We start from the raw sequence: 19,132 nt of genomic DNA, 5'->3' as shown, positions 1-19,132 counted from the left end.
GTTCCATACTCCTCCTACTCCTCATCCAGCCTTTTAGGGGTACAAACAATAGTAATTGGGGCCTAGTGTGCTTCTGTACGTGTGAGATACATACACTTTTTTGATCATATTGCCTATTCAACTATTCAATAAAAACCTTTGGGGATCAGTTAAATTGCGGGATAGTCTGTGTTGGTACGTGTGAGATCCACCTTTCCAAGTTTTTGGGGTTCATCTCATACTTCTGAAGATTTGAGGGTGCTGCCTGTTCCATACTCCTCCTACTCCTCATCCAGCCTTTTAGGGGTACAAACAATAGTAATTGGGGCCTAGTGTGCTTCTGTACGTGTGAGATACATACACTTTTTTTGATCATATTTCCTATTCCGCTATTCAATAAAAACCTTTGGGGATTAATTAAATTGCGGGATAGTCTGTGTTGGTACGTGTGATATCCACCTTTCCAAGTTTTTGGGGTTCATCTCATACTTCTGAAGATTTGAGGGTGCTGCCTGTTCCATACTCCTCCTACTCCTCATCCAGCCTTTTAGGGATACAAACAATAGTAATTGGGGCCTAGTGTGCTTCCGTACGTGTGAGATACATGCACTTTTTTTGATCATATTTCCTATTCCGCTCTTCAATAAAAACCTTTGGGGATCAATTAAATTGCGGGATAGTATGTGTTGGTATGTGTGAGATCCACCTTTCCAAGTTTTTGGGGTTCATCTCATACTTCTGAAGATTTGAGGGTGCTGCCTGTTCCATACTCCTCCTACTCCTCATCCAGCCTTTTAGGGGTACAAACAATAGTAATTGGGGCCTAGTGTGCTTCTGTACGTGTGAGATACATAGACTTTTTTTGATTATATTTCCTATTCCGCTATTCAATAAAAACCTTTGGGGATCAATTAAATTGCGGGATAGTCTGTGTTGGTACGTGTGAGATCCACCTTTCCAAGTTTTTGGGGTTCATCTCATACTTCTGAAGATTTGAGGGTGCTGCCTGTTCCATACTCCTCCTACTCCTCATCCAGACTTTTAGGGGTACAAACAATAGTAATTGGGGCCTAGTGTGGTTTTGTACGTGTGAGATACATACACTTTTTTTGATCATATTTCCTATTCCGCTATTCAATAAAAACCTTTGGGGATCAGTAAAATTGCGGGATAGTCTGTGTTGGTACGTGTGAGATCCACCTTTCCAAGTTTTTGGGGTTCATCTCATATTTCTGAAGATTTGAGGGTGCTGCCTGTTCCAAACTCCTCCTACTCCTCATCCTGCCTTTAGGGGTACAAACAATAGTAATTGGGGCCTAGTGTGCTTCTGTACGTGTGAGATACATACACTTTTTTTGATCATATTTCCTATTCCGCTATTCAATGAAAACCTTTGGGGATCAATTAAATTGCGGGATAGTCTGTGTTGGTACGTGTGAGATCCACCTTTCCAAGTTTTTGGGGTTCATCTCATACTTCTGAAGATTTGAGGGTGCTGCCTGTTCCATACTCCTCCTACTCCTCATCCAGCCTTTTAGGGGTACAAACAATAGTAATTGGGGCCTAGTGTGCTTCTGTACGTGTGAGATACATACACTTTTTTTGATCATATTTCCTATTCCGCTATTCAATAAAAACCTTTGGGGATTAATTAAATTGCGGGATAGTCTGTGTTGGTACGTGTGATATCCACCTTTCCAAGTTTTTGGGGTTCATCTCATACTTCTGAAGATTTGAGGGTGCTGCCTGTTCCATACTCCTCCTACTCCTCATCCAGCCTTTTAGGGATACAAACAATAGTAATTCGGGCCTAGTGTGCTTCCGTACGTGTGAGAGACATGCACTTTTTTTGATCATATTTCCTATTCCGCTCTTCAATAAAAACCTTTGGGGATCAATTAAATTGCGGGATAGTCTGTGTTGGTACGTGTGAGATCCACCTTTCCAAGTTTTTGGGGTTCATCTCATACTTCTGAAGATTTGAGGGTGCTGCCTGTTCCAGACTCCTCCTACTCCTCATCCAGCCTTTTAGGGGTACAAACAATAGTAATTGGGGAGTAGTGTGCTTCTGTACGTGTGAGATACATACACTTTTTTTGATCATATTTCCTATTCCGCTATTCAATAAAAACCTTTGGGGATCAATTAAATTGCGGGATAGTCTGTGTTGGTACGTGTGAGATCCACCTTTCCAAGTTTTTGGGGTTCATCTCATACTTCTGTTTAAAAGAATGGGTAGTGTCGCGCTCAAACATAAAGTGCTTGTGCAGATATTTAAACCTTAATTCAAAACTTAAAATTACATGATAGGTGACAATCTAAAAAATCAATCAATCTGTGCTCAATATTGTAAAGTGCAAACAGTCCATATGCAGCATCAAACAGTCCACATCTCTTTGGTGTCACACAAATTAGCAGAGACTTGATGTTAGTGCAGATTAACCTTCACCTCCACACTTCACCCAGTGATCTAGTAAGGTACTCCTTACCGGAAATATATGACCCCTTAATTATAGGGGGTCACATAGGCAATATCTCCACTCAGTACACACGATCCTCAGCTCCTCTGTTACACAGTGGGTAATCCAGCATCAAGCCCTTATAGTGTAGCTCGGATCAGGTGGAAAACATGGGTGGGACAAAAAGGAGACTCTCATGGTGCAGTACATCTAAACATATCGCTTTATTTAAAAGGTATTGCACTTACTCGAATCACCATAAAACAATCGCCTTTCTCATAAAAACATCCAGCGAGGGTTGTGAGCACTGCCGATCGCACAGCGCTCCTCTAATCCGGGTTAGAGGAGCGACACTACCCATTCTTTTAAACAATTGTTCAGCACCTTGCTTTTTTTGTTGCCGCTCACTACAAGGAAGCAATTCCTGTAAATAATTAGTATTTATTAATTATTAATATTTATATTCACATATAATTTGTATTTATTGATAATATATTTACATATTTATACATATATACACGGTTGAACCACTTGCGCGGTTTTTGGTTTGCACCAAACCCCCCTTTTTTTCTCATCTCATACTTCTGAAGATTTGAGGGTGCTGCCTGTTCCATACTCCTCCTACTCCTCATCCAGCCTTTTAGGGGTACAAACAATAGTAATTGGGGCCTAGTGTGCTTCTGTACGTGTGAGATACATACACTTTTTTGATCGTATTGCCTATTCCGCTATTCAATAAAAACCTTTGGGGATCAGTTAAATTGCGGGATAGTCTGTGTTGGTATGTGTGAGATCCACCTTTCCAAGTTTTTGGGGTTCATCTCATACTTCTGAAGATTTGAGGGTGCTGGCTGTTCCATACTCCTCCTACTCCTCATCCAGCCTTTTAGGGGTACAAACAATAGTAATTGGGGCCTAGTGTGATTCTGTACGTGTGAGATACATACACTTTTTTTGATCATATTTCCTATTCCGCTATTCAATAAAAACCTTTGGGGATCAATTAAATTGCGGGATAGTCTGTGTTGGTACGTGTGAGATCCACCTTTCCAACTTTTTGGGGTTCATCTCATACTTCTGAAGATTTGAGGGTGCTGCCTGTTCCAAACTCCTCCTACTCCTCATCCTGCCTTTAGGGGTACAAACAATAGTAATTGGGGCCTAGTGTGCTTCTGTACGTGTGAGATACATACACTTTTTTTGATCATATTTCATATTCCGCTATTCGATAAAAACCTTTGGGGATCAGTTAAATTGCGGGATAGTCTGTGTTGGTACGTGTGAGATCCACCTTTCCAAGTTTTTGGGGTTCATCTCATACTTCTGAAGATTTGAGGGTGCTGCCTTTTCCATACTCCTCCTACTCCTCATCCAGCCTTTTAGGGGTACAAACAATAGTAATTGGGGCCTAGTGTGCTTCTGTACGTGTGAGATACATACCCTTTTTTTGATCATATTTCCTATTCCGCTATTCAATAAAAACCTTTGGGGATCAATTAAATTGCGGGATAGTCTGTGTTGGTACGTGTGAGATCCACCTTTCCAAGTTTTTGGGGTTCATCTCATACTTCTGAAGATTTGAGAGTGCTGCCTGTTCCATACTCCTCCTACTCCTCATCCAGCCTTTTAGGGGTACAAACAATAGTAATTGGGGCCTAGTGTGCTTCTGTACGTGTGAGATACATCCACTTTTTTGATCATATTGCCTAATCCACTATTCAATAAAAACCTTTGGGGATCAGTTAAATTGCGGGATAGTCTGTGTTGGTACGTGTGAGATCCACCTTTCCAAGTTTTTGGGGTTCATCTCATACTTCTGAAGATTTGAGGGTGCTGCCTGTTCCATACTCCTCCTACTCCTCATCCAGCCTTTTAGGGGTACAAACAATAGTAATTGGGGCCTAGTGTGCTTCTGTACGTGTGAGATACATACACTTTTTTTGATCATATTTCCTATTCCGCTATTCAATAAAAACCTTTGGGGATCAATTAAATTGCGGGATAGTCTGTGTTGGTACGTGTGATATCCACCTTTCCAAGTTTTTGGGGTTCATCTCATACTTCTGAAGATTTGAGGGTGCTGCCTGTTCCATACTCCTCCTACTCCTCATCCAGCCTTTTAGGGATACAAACAATAGTAATTGGGGCCTAGTGTGGTTTTGTACGTGTGAGATACATACACTTTTTTTGATCATATTTCCTATTCCGCTATTCAATAAAAACCTTTGGGGATCAGTTAAATTGCGGGATAGTCTGTGTTGGTACGTGTGAGATCCACCTTTCCAAGTTTTTGGGGTTCATCTCATACTTCTGAAGATTTGAGGGTGCTGCCTGTTCCATACTCCTCCTACTCCTCATCCAGCCTTTTAGGGGTACAAACAATAGTAATTGGGGCCTAGTGTGCTTCTGTACGTGTGAGATACATACACTTTTTTTGATCATATTTCCTATTCCGCTTTTCAATAAAAACCTTTGGGGATCAATTAAATTGCGGGATAGTCTGTGTTGGTACGTGTGAGATCCACCTTTCCAAGTTTTTGGGGTTCATCTCATACTTCTGAAGATTTGAGGGTGCTGCCTGTTCCATACTCCTCCTACTCCTCATCCAGCCTTTTAGGGGTACAAACAATAGTAATTGGGGCCTAGTGTGGTTTTGTACGTGTGAGATACATACACTTTTTTTGATCATATTTCCTATTCCGCTATTCAATAAAAACCTTTGGGGATCAGTAAAATTGCGGGATAGTCTGTGTTGGTACGTGTGAGATCCACCTTTCCAAGTTTTTGGGGTTCATCTCATATTTCTGAAGATTTGAGGGTGCTGCCTGTAACAAACTCCTCCTACTCCTTATCCTGCCTTTAGAGGTACAAACAATAGTAATTGGGGCCTAGTGTGCTTCTGTACGTGTGAGATACATACACTTTTTTGATCATATTTCCTATTCCGCTATTCAATAAAAACCTTTGGGGATCAGTTAAATTGCGGGATAGTCTGTGTTGGTACGTGTGAGATCCACCTTTCCAAGTTTTTGGGGTTCATCTCATACTTCTGAAGATTTGAGGGTGCTGCCTGTTCCAGATCCTCCTACTCCTCATCCAGCCTTTTAGGGGTACAAACAATAGTAATTGGGGAGTAGTGTGCTTCTGTACGTGTGAGATACATACACTTTTTTTGATCATATTTCCTATTCCGCTATTCAATAAAAACCTTTGGGGATCAATTAAATTGCGGGATAGTCTGTGTTGGTACGTGTGAGATCCACCTTTCCAAGTTTTTGGGGTTCATCTCATACTTCTGAAGATTTGAGGGTGCTGCCTGTTCCATACTCCTCCTACTCCTCATCCAGCCTTTTAGGGGTACAAACAATAGTAATTGGGGCCTAGTGTGCTTCTGTACATGTGAGATACATACACTTTTTTGATCGTATTGCCTATTCCGCAATTTAATAAAAACCTTTGGGGATCAGTTAAATTGCGGGATAGTCTGTGTTGGTATGTGTGAGATCCACCTTTATAAGTTTTTGGGGTTCATCTCATACTTCTGAAGATTTGAGGGTGCGGGCTGTTCCATACTCCTCCTACTCCTCATCCAGCCTTTTAGGGGTACAAACAATAGTAATTGGGGCCTAGTGTGATTCTGTACGTGTGAGATACATACACTTTTTTTGATCATATTTACTATTCCGCTATTCAATAAAAACCTTTGGGGATCAATTAAATTGCGGGATAGTCTGTGTTGGTACGTGTGAGATCCACCTTTCCAAGTTTTTGGGGTTCATCTCATACTTCTGAAGATTTGAGGGTGCTGCCTGTTCCAAACTCCTCCTACTACTCATCCTGCCTTTAGGGGTACAAACAATAGTAATTGGGGCCTAGTGTGCTTCTGTACGTGTAAGATACATACACTTTTTTTGATCATATTTTCTATTCCGCTATTCAATAAAAACCTTTGGGGATCAGTTAAATTGCGGGATAGTCTGTGTTGGTACGTGTGACATCCACCTTTCCAAGTTTTTGGGGTTCATCTCATACTTCTGAAGATTTGAGGGTGCTGCCTTTTCCATACTCCTCCTACTCCTCATCCAGCCTTTTAGGGGTATAAACAATAGTAATTGGGGCCTAGTGTGCTTCTGTACGTGTGAGATACATACACTTTTTTGATCATATTTCCTATTCTGCTTTTCAATAAAAACCTTTGGGGATCAATTAAATTGCGGGATAGTCTGTGTTGGTACGTGTGAGATCCACCTTTCCAAGTTTTTGGGGTTCATCTCATACTTCTGAAGATTTGAGGGTGCTGCCTGTTCCATACTCCTCCTACTCCTCATCCAGCCTTTTAGGGGTACAAACAATAGTAATTGGGGCCTAGTGTGGTTTTGTACGTGTGAGATACATACACTTTTTTTGATCATATTTCCTATTCCGCTATTCAATAAAAACCTTTGGGGATCAGTAAAATTGCGGGATAGTCTGTGTTGGTACGTGTGAGATCCACCTTTCTAAGTTTTTGGGGTTCATCTCATATTTCTGAAGATTTGAGGGTGCTGCCTGTAACAAACTCCTCCTACTCCTCATCCTGCCTTTAGGGGTACAAACAATAGTAATTGGGGCCTAGTGTGCTTCTGTACGTGTGAGATACATACACTTTGTTGATCATATTTCCTATTCCGCTATTCAATAAAAACCTTTGGGGATCAGTTAAATTGCGGGATAGTCTGTGTTGGTACGTGTGAGATCCACCTTTCCAAGTTTTTGGGGTTCATCTCATACTTCTGAAGATTTGAGGGTGCTGCCTGTTCCAGACTCCTCCTACTCCTCATCCAGCCTTTTAGGGGTACAAACAATAGTAATTGGGGAGTAGTGTGCTTCTGTACGTGTGAGATACATACACTTTTTTTGATCATATTTCCTATTCCGCTATTCAATAAAAACCTTTGGGGATCAATTAAATTGCGGGATAGTCTGTGTTGGTACGTGTGAGATCCACCTTTCCAAGTTTTTGGGGTTCATCTCATACTTCTGAAGATTTGAGGGTGCTGCCTGTTCCATACTCCTCCTACTCCTCATCCAGCCTTTTAGGGGTACAAACAATAGTAATTGGGGCCTAGTGTGCTTCTGTACGTGTGAGATACATACACTTTTTTGATCGTATTGCCTATTCCGCTATTCAATAAAAACCTTTGGGGATCAGTTAAATTGCGGGATAGTCTGTGTTGGTATGTGTGAGATCCACCTTTCCAAGTTTTTGGGGTTCATCTCATACTTCTGAAGATTTGAGGGTGCTGGCTGTTCCATACTCCTCCTACTCCTCATCCAGCCTTTTAGGGGTACAAACAATAGTAATTGGGGCCTAGTGTGATTCTGTACGTGTGAGATACATACACTTTTTTTGATCATATTTCCTATTCCGCTATTCAATAAAAACCTTTGGGGATCAATTAAATTGCGGGATAGTCTGTGTTGGTACGTGTGAGATCCACCTTTCCAAGTTTTTGGGGTTCATCTCATACTTCTGAAGATTTGAGGGTGCTGCCTGTTCCAAACTCCTCCTACTCCTCATCCTGCATTTAGGGGTACAAACAATAGTAATTGGGGCCTAGTGTGCTTCTGTACGTGTGAGATACATACACTTTTTTTGATCATATTTCCTATTCCGCTATTCAATACAAACCTTTGGGGATCAATTAAATTGCGGGATAGTCTGTGTTGGTACGTGTGAGATCCACCTTTCCAAGTTTTTGGGGTTCATCTCATACTTCTGAAGATTTGAGGGTGCTGCCTGTTCCATACTCCTCCTACTCCTCATCCAGCCTTTTAGGGGTACAAACAATAGTAATTGGGGCCTAGTGTGCTTCTGTACGTGTGAGATACATACACTTTTTTTGATCATATTTCCTATTCCGCTATTCAATAAAAACCTTTGGGGATCAATTAAATTGCGGGATAGTCTGTGTTGGTACGTGTGATATCCACCTTTCCAAGTTTTTGGGGTTCATCTCATACTTCTGAAGATTTGAGGGTGCTGCCTGTTCCATACTCCTCCTACTCCTCATCCAGCCTTTTAGGGATACAAACAATAGTAATTGGGGCCTAGTGTGGTTTTGTACGTGTGAGATACATACACTTTTTTTGATCATATTTCCTATTCCGCTATTCAATAAAAACCTTTGGGGATCAGTTAAATTGCGGGATAGTCTGTGTTGGTACGTGTGAGATCCACCTTTCCAAGTTTTTGGGGTTCATCTCATACTTCTGAAGATTTGAGGGTGCTGCCTGTTCCATACTCCTCCTACTCCTCATCCAGCCTTTTAGGGGTACAAACAATAGTAATTGGGGCCTAGTGTGCTTCTGTACGTGTGAGATACATACACTTTTTTTGATCATATTTCCTATTCCGCTTTTCAATAAAAACCTTTGGGGATCAATTAAATTGCGGGATAGTCTGTGTTGGTACGTGTGAGATCCACCTTTCCAAGTTTTTGGGGTTCATCTCATACTTCTGAAGATTTGAGGGTGCTGCCTGTTCCATACTCCTCCTACTCCTCATCCAGCCTTTTAGGGGTACAAACAATAGTAATTGGGGCCTAGTGTGGTTTTGTACGTGTGAGATACATACACTTTTTTTGATCATATTTCCTATTCCGCTATTCAATAAAAACCTTTGGGGATCAATTAAATTGCGGGATAGTCTGTGTTGGTACGTGTGAGATCCACCTTTCCAAGTTTTTGGGGTTCATCTCATACTTCTGAAGATTTGAGGGTGCTGCCTGTTCCATACTCCTCCTACTCCTCATCCAGCCTTTTAGGGGTACAAACAATAGTAATTGGGGCCTAGTGTGGTTTTGTACGTGTGAGATACATACACTTTTTTTGATCATATTTCCTATTCCGCTATTCAATAAAAACCTTTGGGGATCAATTAAATTGCGGGATAGTCTGTGTTGGTACGTGTGAGATCCACCTTTCCAAGTTTTTGGGGTTCATCTCATACTTCTGAAGATTTGAGGGTGCTGCCTGTTCCAAACTCCTCCTACTCCTCATCCTGCCTTTAGGGGTACAAACAATAGTAATTGGGGCCTAGTGTGCTTCTGTACGTGTGAGATACATACACTTTTTTTGATCATATTTCCTATTCCGCTATTCAATAAAAACCTTTGGGGATCAGTTAAATTGCGGGATAGTCTGTGTTGGTACGTGTGAGATCCACCTTTCCAAGTTTTGGGGGTTCATCTCATACTTCTGAAGATTTGAGGGTGCTGCCTTTTCCATACTCCTCCTACTCCTCATCCAGCCTTTTAGGGGTACAAACAATAGTAATTGGGGCCTAGTGTGCTTCTGTACGTGTGAGATACATACCCTTTTTTTGATCATATTTCCTATTCCGCTATTCAATAAAAACCTTTGGGGATCAATTAAATTGCGGGATAGTCTGTGTTGGTACGTGTGAGATCCACCTTTCCAAGTTTTTGGGGTTCATCTCATACTTCTGAAGATTTGAGGGTGCTGCCTGTTCCATACTCCTCCTACTCCTCATTCAGCCTTTTAGGGGTACAAACAATAGTAATTGGGGCCTAGTGTGCTTCTGTACGTGTGAGATACATCCACTTTTTTGATCATATTGCCTATTCCACTATTCAATAAAAACCTTTGGGGATCAGTTAAATTGCGGGATAGTCTGTGTTGGTACGTGTGAGATCCACCTTTCCAAGTTTTTGGGGTTCATCTCATACTTCTGAAGATTTGAGGGTGCTGCCTGTTCCATACTCCTCCTACTCCTCATCCAGCCTTTTAGGGGTACAAACAATAGTAATTGGGGCCTAGTGTGCTTCTGTACGTGTGAGATACATACACTTTTTTTGATCATATTTCCTATTCCGCTATTCAATAAAAACCTTTGGGGATCAATTAAATTGCGGGATAGTCTGTGTTGGTACGTGTGATATCCACCTTTCCAAGTTTTTGGGGTTCATCTCATACTTCTGAAGATTTGAGGGTGCTGCCTGTTCCATACTCCTCCTACTCCTCATCCAGCCTTTTAGGGATACAAACAATAGTAATTGGGGCCTAGTGTGGTTTTGTACGTGTGAGATACATACACTTTTTTTGATCATATTTCCTATTCCGCTATTCAATAAAAACCTTTGGGGATCAGTTAAATTGCGGGATAGTCTGTGTTGGTACGTGTGAGATCCACCTTTCCCTAGTTTTTGGGGTTCATCTCATACTTCTGAAGATTTGAGGGTGCTGCCTGTTCCATACTCCTCCTACTCCTCATCCAGCCTTTTAGGGGTACAAACAATAGTAATTGGGGCCTAGTGTGGTTTTGTACGTGTGAGATACATACACTTTTTTTGATCATATTTCCTATTCCGCTATTCAATAAAAACCTTTGGGGATCAGTAAAATTGCGGGATAGTCTGTGTTGGTACATGTGAGATCCACCTTTCCAAGTTTTTGGGGTTCATCTCATATTTCTGAAGATTTGAGGGTGCTGCCTGTAACAAACTCCTCCTACTCCTCATCCTGCCTTTAGGGGTACAAACAATAGTAATTGGGGCCTAGTGTGCTTCTGTACGTGTGAGATACATACACTTTTTTGATCATATTTCCTATTCCGCTATTCAATAAAAACCTTTGGGGATCAGTTAAATTGCGGGATAGTCTGTGTTGGTACGTGTGAGATCCACCTTTCCAAGTTTTTGGGGTTCATCTCATACTTCTGAAGATTTGAGGGTGCTGCCTGTTCCAGATCCTCCTACTCCTCATCCAGCCTTTTAGGGGTACAAACAATAGTAATTGGGGAGTAGTGTGCTTCTGTACGTGTGAGATACATACACTTTTTTTGATCATATTTCCTATTCCGCTATTCAATAAAAACCTTTGGGGATCAATTAAATTGCGGGATAGTCTGTGTTGGTACGTGTGAGATCCACCTTTCCAAGTTTTTGGGGTTCATCTCATACTTCTGAAGATTTGAGGGTGCTGCCTGTTCCATACTCCTCCTACTCCTCATCCAGCCTTTTAGGGGTACAAACAATAGTAATTGGGGCCTAGTGTGATTCTGTACGTGTGAGATACATACACTTTTTTGATCATATTTCCTATTCCGCTATTCAATAAAAACCTTTGGGGATCAATTAAATTGGGGGATAGTCTGTGTTGGTACGTGTGAGATCCACCTTTCCAAGTTTTTGGGGTTCATCTCATACTTCTGAAGATTTGAGGGTGCTGCCTGTTCCAAACTCCTCCTACTCCTCATCCTGCCTTTAGGGGTACAAACAATAGTAATTGGGGCCTAGTGTGCTTCTGTACGTGTGAGATACATACACTTTTTTTGATCATATTTCCTATTCCGCTATTCAATAAAAACCTTTGGGGATCAGTTAAATTGCGGGATAGTCTGTGTTGGTACGTGTGACATCCACCTTTCCAAGTTTTTGGGGTTCATCTCATACTTCTGAAGATTTGAGGGTGCTGCCTTTTCCATACTCCTCCTACTCCTCATCCAGCCTTTTAGGGGTATAAACAATAGTAATTGGGGCCTAGTGTGCTTCTGTACGTGTGAGATACATACACTTTTTTGATCATATTTCCTATTCTGCTTTTCAATAAAAACCTTTGGGGATCAATTAAATTGCGGGATAGTCTGTGTTGGTACGTGTGAGATCCACCTTTCCAAGTTTTTGGGGTTCATCTCATACTTCTGAAGATTTGAGGGTGCTGCCTGTTCCATACTCCTCCTACTCCTCATCCAGCCTTTTAGGGGTACAAACAATAGTAATTGGGGCCTAGTGTGGTTTTGTACGTGTGAGATACATACACTTTTTTGATCATATTTCCTATTCCGCTATTCAATAAAAACCTTTGGGGATCAGTAAAATTGCGGGATAGTCTGTGTTGGTACGTGTGAGATCCACCTTTCCAAGTTTTTGGGGTTCATCTCATATTTCTGAAGATTTGAGGGTGCTGCCTGTAACAAACTCCTCCTACTCCTCATCCTGCCTTTAGGGGTACAAACAATAGTAATTGGGGCCTAGTGTGCTTCTGTACGTGTGAGATACATACACTTTGTTGATCATATTTCCTATTCCGCTATTCAATAAAAACCTTTGGGGATCAGTTAAATTGCGGGATAGTCTGTGTTGGTACGTGTGAGATCCACCTTTCCAAGTTTTTGGGGTTCATCTCATACTTCTGAAGATTTGAGGGTGCTGCCTGTTCCAGACTCCTCCTACTCCTCATCCAGCCTTTTAGGGGTACAAACAATAGTAATTGGGGAGTAGTGTGCTTCTGTACGTGTGAGATACATACACTTTTTTTGATCATATTTCCTATTCCGCTATTCAATAAAAACCTTTGGGGATCAATTAAATTGCGGGATAGTCTGTGTTGGTACGTGTGAGATCCACCTTTCCAAGTTTTTGGGGTTCATCTCATACTTCTGAAGATTTGAGGGTGCTGCCTGTTCCATACTCCTCCTACTCCTCATCCAGCCTTTTAGGGGTACAAACAATAGTAATTGGGGCCTAGTGTGCTTCTGTACGTGTGAGATACATACACTTTTTTGATCGTATTGCCTATTCCGCTATTCAATAAAAACCTTTGGGGATCAGTTAAATTGCGGGATAGTCTGTGTTGGTATGTGTGAGATCCACCTTTCCAAGTTTTTGGGGTTCATCTCATACTTCTGAAGATTTGAGGGTGCTGGCTGTTCCATACTCCTCCTACTCCTCATCCAGCCTTTTAGGGGTACAAACAATAGTAATTGGGGCCTAGTGTGATTCTGTACGTGTGAGATACATACACTTTTTTTGATCATATTTCCTATTCCGCTATTCAATAAAAACCTTTGGGGATCAGTTAAATTGCGGGATAGTCTGTGTTGGTACGTGTGACATCCACCTTTCCAAGTTTTTGGGGTTCATCTCATACTTCTGAAGATTTGAGGGTGCTGCCTTTTCCATACTCCTCCTACTCCTCATCCAGCCTTTTAGGGGTATAAACAATAGTAATTGGGGCCTAGTGTGCTTCTGTACGTGTGAGATACATACACTTTTTTGATCATATTTCCTATTCTGCTTTTCAATAAAAACCTTTGGGGATCAATTAAATTGCGGGATAGTCTGTGTTGGTACGTGTGAGATCCACCTTTCCAAGTTTTTGGGGTTCATCTCATACTTCTGAAGATTTGAGGGTGCTGCCTGTTCCATACTCCTCCTACTCCTCATCCAGCCTTTTAGGGGTACAAACAATAGTAATTGGGGCCTAGTGTGGTTTTGTACGTGTGAGATACATACACTTTTTTGATCATATTTCCTATTCCGCTATTCAATAAAAACCTTTGGGGATCAGTAAAATTGCGGGATAGTCTGTGTTGGTACGTGTGAGATCCACCTTTCCAAGTTTTTGGGGTTCATCTCATATTTCTGAAGATTTGAGGGTGCTGCCTGTAACAAACTCCTCCTACTCCTCATCCTGCCTTTAGGGGTACAAACAATAGTAATTGGGGCCTAGTGTGCTTCTGTACGTGTGAGATACATACACTTTGTTGATCATATTTCCTATTCCGCTATTCAATAAAAACCTTTGGGGATCAGTTAAATTGCGGGATAGTCTGTGTTGGTACGTGTGAGATCCACCTTTCCAAGTTTTTGGGGTTCATCTCATACTTCTGAAGATTTGAGGGTGCTGCCTGTTCCATACTCCTCCTACTCCTCATCCAGCCTTTTAGGGGTACAAACAATAGTAATTGGGGCCTAGTGTGCTTCTGTATGTGTGAGATACATACACTTTTTTTGATCATATTTCCTATTCCGCTATTCAATAAAAACCTTTGGGGATTAATTAAATTGCGGGATAGTCTGTGTTGGTACGTGTGATATCCACCTTTCCAAGTTTTTGGGGTTCATCTCATACTTCTGAAGATTTGAGGGTGCTGCCTGTTCCATACTCCTCCTACTCCTCACCCAGCCTTTTAGGGATACAAACAATAGTAATTGGGGCCTAGTGTGCTTCTGTACGTGTGAGATACATGCACTTTTTTTGATCATATTTCCTATTCCGCTCTTCAATAAAAACCTTTGGTGATCAATTAAATTGCGGGATAGTATGTGTTGGTATGTGTGAGATCCACCTTTCCAAGTTTTTGGGGTTCATCTCATACTTCTGAAGATTTGAGGGTGCTGCCTGTTCCATACTCCTCCTACTCCTCATCCAGCCTTTTAGGGGTACAAACAATAGTAATTGGGGCCTAGTGTGCTTCTGTACGTGTGAGATACATACACTTTTTTTGATTATATTTCCTATTCCGCTATTCAATAAAAACCTTTGGGGATTAATTAAATTGCGGGATAGTCTGTGTTGGTACGTGTGATATCCACCTTTCCAAGTTTTTGGGGTTCATCTCATACTTCTGAAGATTTGAGGGTGCTGCCTGTTCCATACTCCTCCTACTCCTCATCCAGCCTTTTAGGGATACAAACAATAGTAATTGGGGCCTAGTGTGCTTCCGTACGTGTGAGATACATGCACTTTTTTTGATCATATTTCCTATTCCGCTATTTAATAAAAACCTTTGGGGATCATTTAAACTGCGGGATAGTCTGTGTTGGTACGTGTGAGATCCACCTTTCCAAGTTTTTGGGGTTCATCTCATACTTCTGAAGATTTGAGGGTGCTGCCTGTTCTGTACTCCTCCTACTCCTCATCCAGCCTTTTAGGGGTACAAACAATAGTAATTGGGGCCTAGTGTGGTTTTGTACGTGTGAGACACATACACTTTTTTTGATCATATTTCCTATTCCGCTATTCAATAAAAACCTTTTTTTGGATCAGTAAAATTGTGGGATAGTCTGTGTTGGTACGTGTGAGATCCACCTTTCCAAGTTTTTGGGGTTCATCTCATACTTCTGAAGATTTGAGGGTGCTGCCTGTTCTGTACTCCTCCTACTCCTCATCCAGCCTTTTAGGGGTACAAACAATAGTAATTGGGGCCTAGTGTGGTTTTGTACGTGTGAGACACATACACTTTTTTTGATCATATTTCCTATTCCGCTATTCAATAAAAACCTTTGGGGATCAATTAAATTGCGGGATAGTCTGTGTTGGTACGTGTGAGATCCACCTTTCCAAGTTTTTGGGGATCATCTCATACTTCTGAAGATTTGAGGGTGGTGCCTGTTCCATACTCCTCCTACTCCTCATCCAGCCTTTTAGGGGTACAAACAATAGTAATTGGGGCCTAGTGTGCTTCTGTACGTGTGAGATACATACACTTTTTTGATCATATTGCCTATTCAACTATTCAATAAAAACCTTTGGGGATCAGTTAAATTGCGGGATAGTCTGTGTTGGTACGTGTGAGATCCACCTTTCCAAGTTTTTGGGGTTCATCTCATACTTCTGAAGATTTGAGGGTGCTGCCTGTTCCATACTCCTCCTACTCCTCATCCAGCCTTTTAGGGGTACAAACAATAGTAATTGGGGCCTAGTGTGCTTCTGTACGTGTGAGATACATACACTTTTTTTGATCATATTTCCTATTCCGCTATTCAATAAAAACCTTTGGGGATTAATTAAATTGCGGGATAGTCTGTGTTGGTACGTGTGATATCCACCTTTCCAAGTTTTTGGGGTTCATCTCATACTTCTGAAGATTTGAGGGTGCTGCCTGTTCCATACTCCTCCTACTCCTCATCCAGCCTTTTAGGGATACAAACAATAGTAATTGGGGCCTAGTGTGCTTCCGTACGTGTGAGATACATGCACTTTTTTTGATCATATTTCCTATTCCGCTCTTCAATAAAAACCTTTGGGGATCAATTAAATTGCGGGATAGTATGTGTTGGTATGTGTGAGATCCACCTTTCCAAGTTTTTGGGGTTCATCTCATACTTCTGAAGATTTGAGGGTGCTGCCTGTTCCATACTCCTCCTACTCCTCATCCAGCCTTTTAGGGGTACAAACAATAGTAATTGGGGCCTAGTGTGCTTCTGTACGTGTGAGATACATAGACTTTTTTTGATTATATTTCCTATTCCGCTATTCAATAAAAACCTTTGGGGATCAATTAAATTGCGGGATAGTCTGTGTTGGTACGTGTGAGATCCACCTTTCCAAGTTTTTGGGGTTCATCTCATACTTCTGAAGATTTGAGGGTGCTGCCTGTTCCATACTCCTCCTACTCCTCATCCAGACTTTTAGGGGTACAAACAATAGTAATTGGGGCCTAGTGTGGTTTTGTACGTGTGAGATACATACACTTTTTTTGATCATATTTCCTATTCCGCTATTCAATAAAAACCTTTGGGGATCAGTAAAATTGCGGGATAGTCTGTGTTGGTACGTGTGAGATCCACCTTTCCAAGTTTTTGGGGTTCATCTCATATTTCTGAAGATTTGAGGGTGCTGCCTGTTCCAAACTCCTCCTACTCCTCATCCTGCCTTTAGGGGTACAAACAATAGTAATTGGGGCCTAGTGTGCTTCTGTACGTGTGAGATACATACACTTTTTTTGATCATATTTCCTATTCCGCTATTCAATGAAAACCTTTGGGGATCAATTAAATTGCGGGATAGTCTGTGTTGGTACGTGTGAGATCCACCTTTCCAAGTTTTTGGGGTTCATCTCATACTTCTGAAGATTTGAGGGTGCTGCCTGTTCCATACTCCTCCTACTCCTCATCCAGCCTTTTAGGGGTACAAACAATAGTAATTGGGGCCTAGTGTGCTTCTGTACGTGTGAGATACATACACTTTTTTTGATCATATTTCCTATTCCGCTATTCAATAAAAACCTTTGGGGATTAATTAAATTGCGGGATAGTCTGTGTTGGTACGTGTGATATCCACCTTTCCAAGTTTTTGGGGTTCATCTCATACTTCTGAAGATTTGAGGGTGCTGCCTGTTCCATACTCCTCCTACTCCTCATCCAGCCTTTTAGGGATACAAACAATAGTAATTCGGGCCTAGTGTGCTTCCGTACGTGTGAGAGACATGCACTTTTTTTGATCATATTTCCTATTCCGCTCTTCAATAAAAACCTTTGGGGATCAATTAAATTGCGGGATAGTCTGTGTTGGTACGTGTGAGATCCACCTTTCCAAGTTTTTGGGGTTCATCTCATACTTCTGAAGATTTGAGGGTGCTGCCTGTTCCAGACTCCTCCTACTCCTCATCCAGCCTTTTAGGGGTACAAACAATAGTAATTGGGGAGTAGTGTGCTTCTGTACGTGTGAGATACATACACTTTTTTTGATCATATTTCCTATTCCGCTATTCAATAAAAACCTTTGGGGATCAATTAAATTGCGGGATAGTCTGTGTTGGTACGTGTGAGATCCACCTTTCCAAGTTTTTGGGGTTCATCTCATACTTCTGTTTAAAAGAATGGGTAGTGTCGCGCTCAAACATAAAGTGCTTGTGCAGATATTTAAACCTTAATTCAAAACTTAAAATTACATGATAGGTGACAATCTAAAAAATCAATCAATCTGTGCTCAATATTGTAAAGTGCAAACAGTCCATATGCAGCATCAAACAGTCCACATCTCTTTGGTGTCACACAAATTAGCAGAGACTTGATGTTAGTGCAGATTAACCTTCACCTCCACACTTCACCCAGTGATCTAGTAAGGTACTCCTTACCGGAAATATATGACCCCTTAATTATAGGGGGTCACATAGGCAATATCTCCACTCAGTACACACGATCCTCAGCTCCTCTGTTACACAGTGGGTAATCCAGCATCAAGCCCTTATAGTGTAGCTCGGATCAGGTGGAAAACATGGGTGGGACAAAAAGGAGACTCTCATGGTGCAGTACATCTAAACATATCGCTTTATTTAAAAGGTATTGCACTTACTCGAATCACCATAAAACAATCGCCTTTCTCATAAAAACATCCAGCGAGGGTTGTGAGCACTGCCGATCGCACAGCGCTCCTCTAATCCGGGTTAGAGGAGCGACACTACCCATTCTTTTAAACAATTGTTCAGCACCTTGCTTTTTTTGTTGCCGCTCACTACAAGGAAGCAATTCCTGTAAATAATTAGTATTTATTAATTATTAATATTTATATTCACATATAATTTGTATTTATTGATAATATATTTACATATTTATACATATATACACGGTTGAACCACTTGCGCGGTTTTTGGTTTGCACCAAACCCCCCTTTTTTTCTCATCTCATACTTCTGAAGATTTGAGGGTGCTGCCTGTTCCATACTCCTCCTACTCCTCATCCAGCCTTTTAGGGGTACAAACAATAGTAATTGGGGCCTAGTGTGCTTCTGTACGTGTGAGATACATACACTTTTTTGATCGTATTGCCTATTCCGCTATTCAATAAAAACCTTTGGGGATCAGTTAAATTGCGGGATAGTCTGTGTTGGTATGTGTGAGATCCACCTTTCCAAGTTTTTGGGGTTCATCTCATACTTCTGAAGATTTGAGGGTGCTGGCTGTTCCATACTCCTCCTACTCCTCATCCAGCCTTTTAGGGGTACAAACAATAGTAATTGGGGCCTAGTGTGATTCTGTACGTGTGAGATACATACACTTTTTTTGATCATATTTCCTATTCCGCTATTCAATAAAAACCTTTGGGGATCAATTAAATTGCGGGATAGTCTGTGTTGGTACGTGTGAGATCCACCTTTCCAACTTTTTGGGGTTCATCTCATACTTC

This window comes from Pelophylax lessonae, assembly GCF_965119305.1.
Source record: "Pelophylax lessonae genome assembly, chromosome: 9".
Taxonomy (NCBI): domain Eukaryota; kingdom Metazoa; phylum Chordata; class Amphibia; order Anura; family Ranidae; genus Pelophylax; species Pelophylax lessonae.
Note: the sequence above shows the minus strand (reverse complement) of the source record.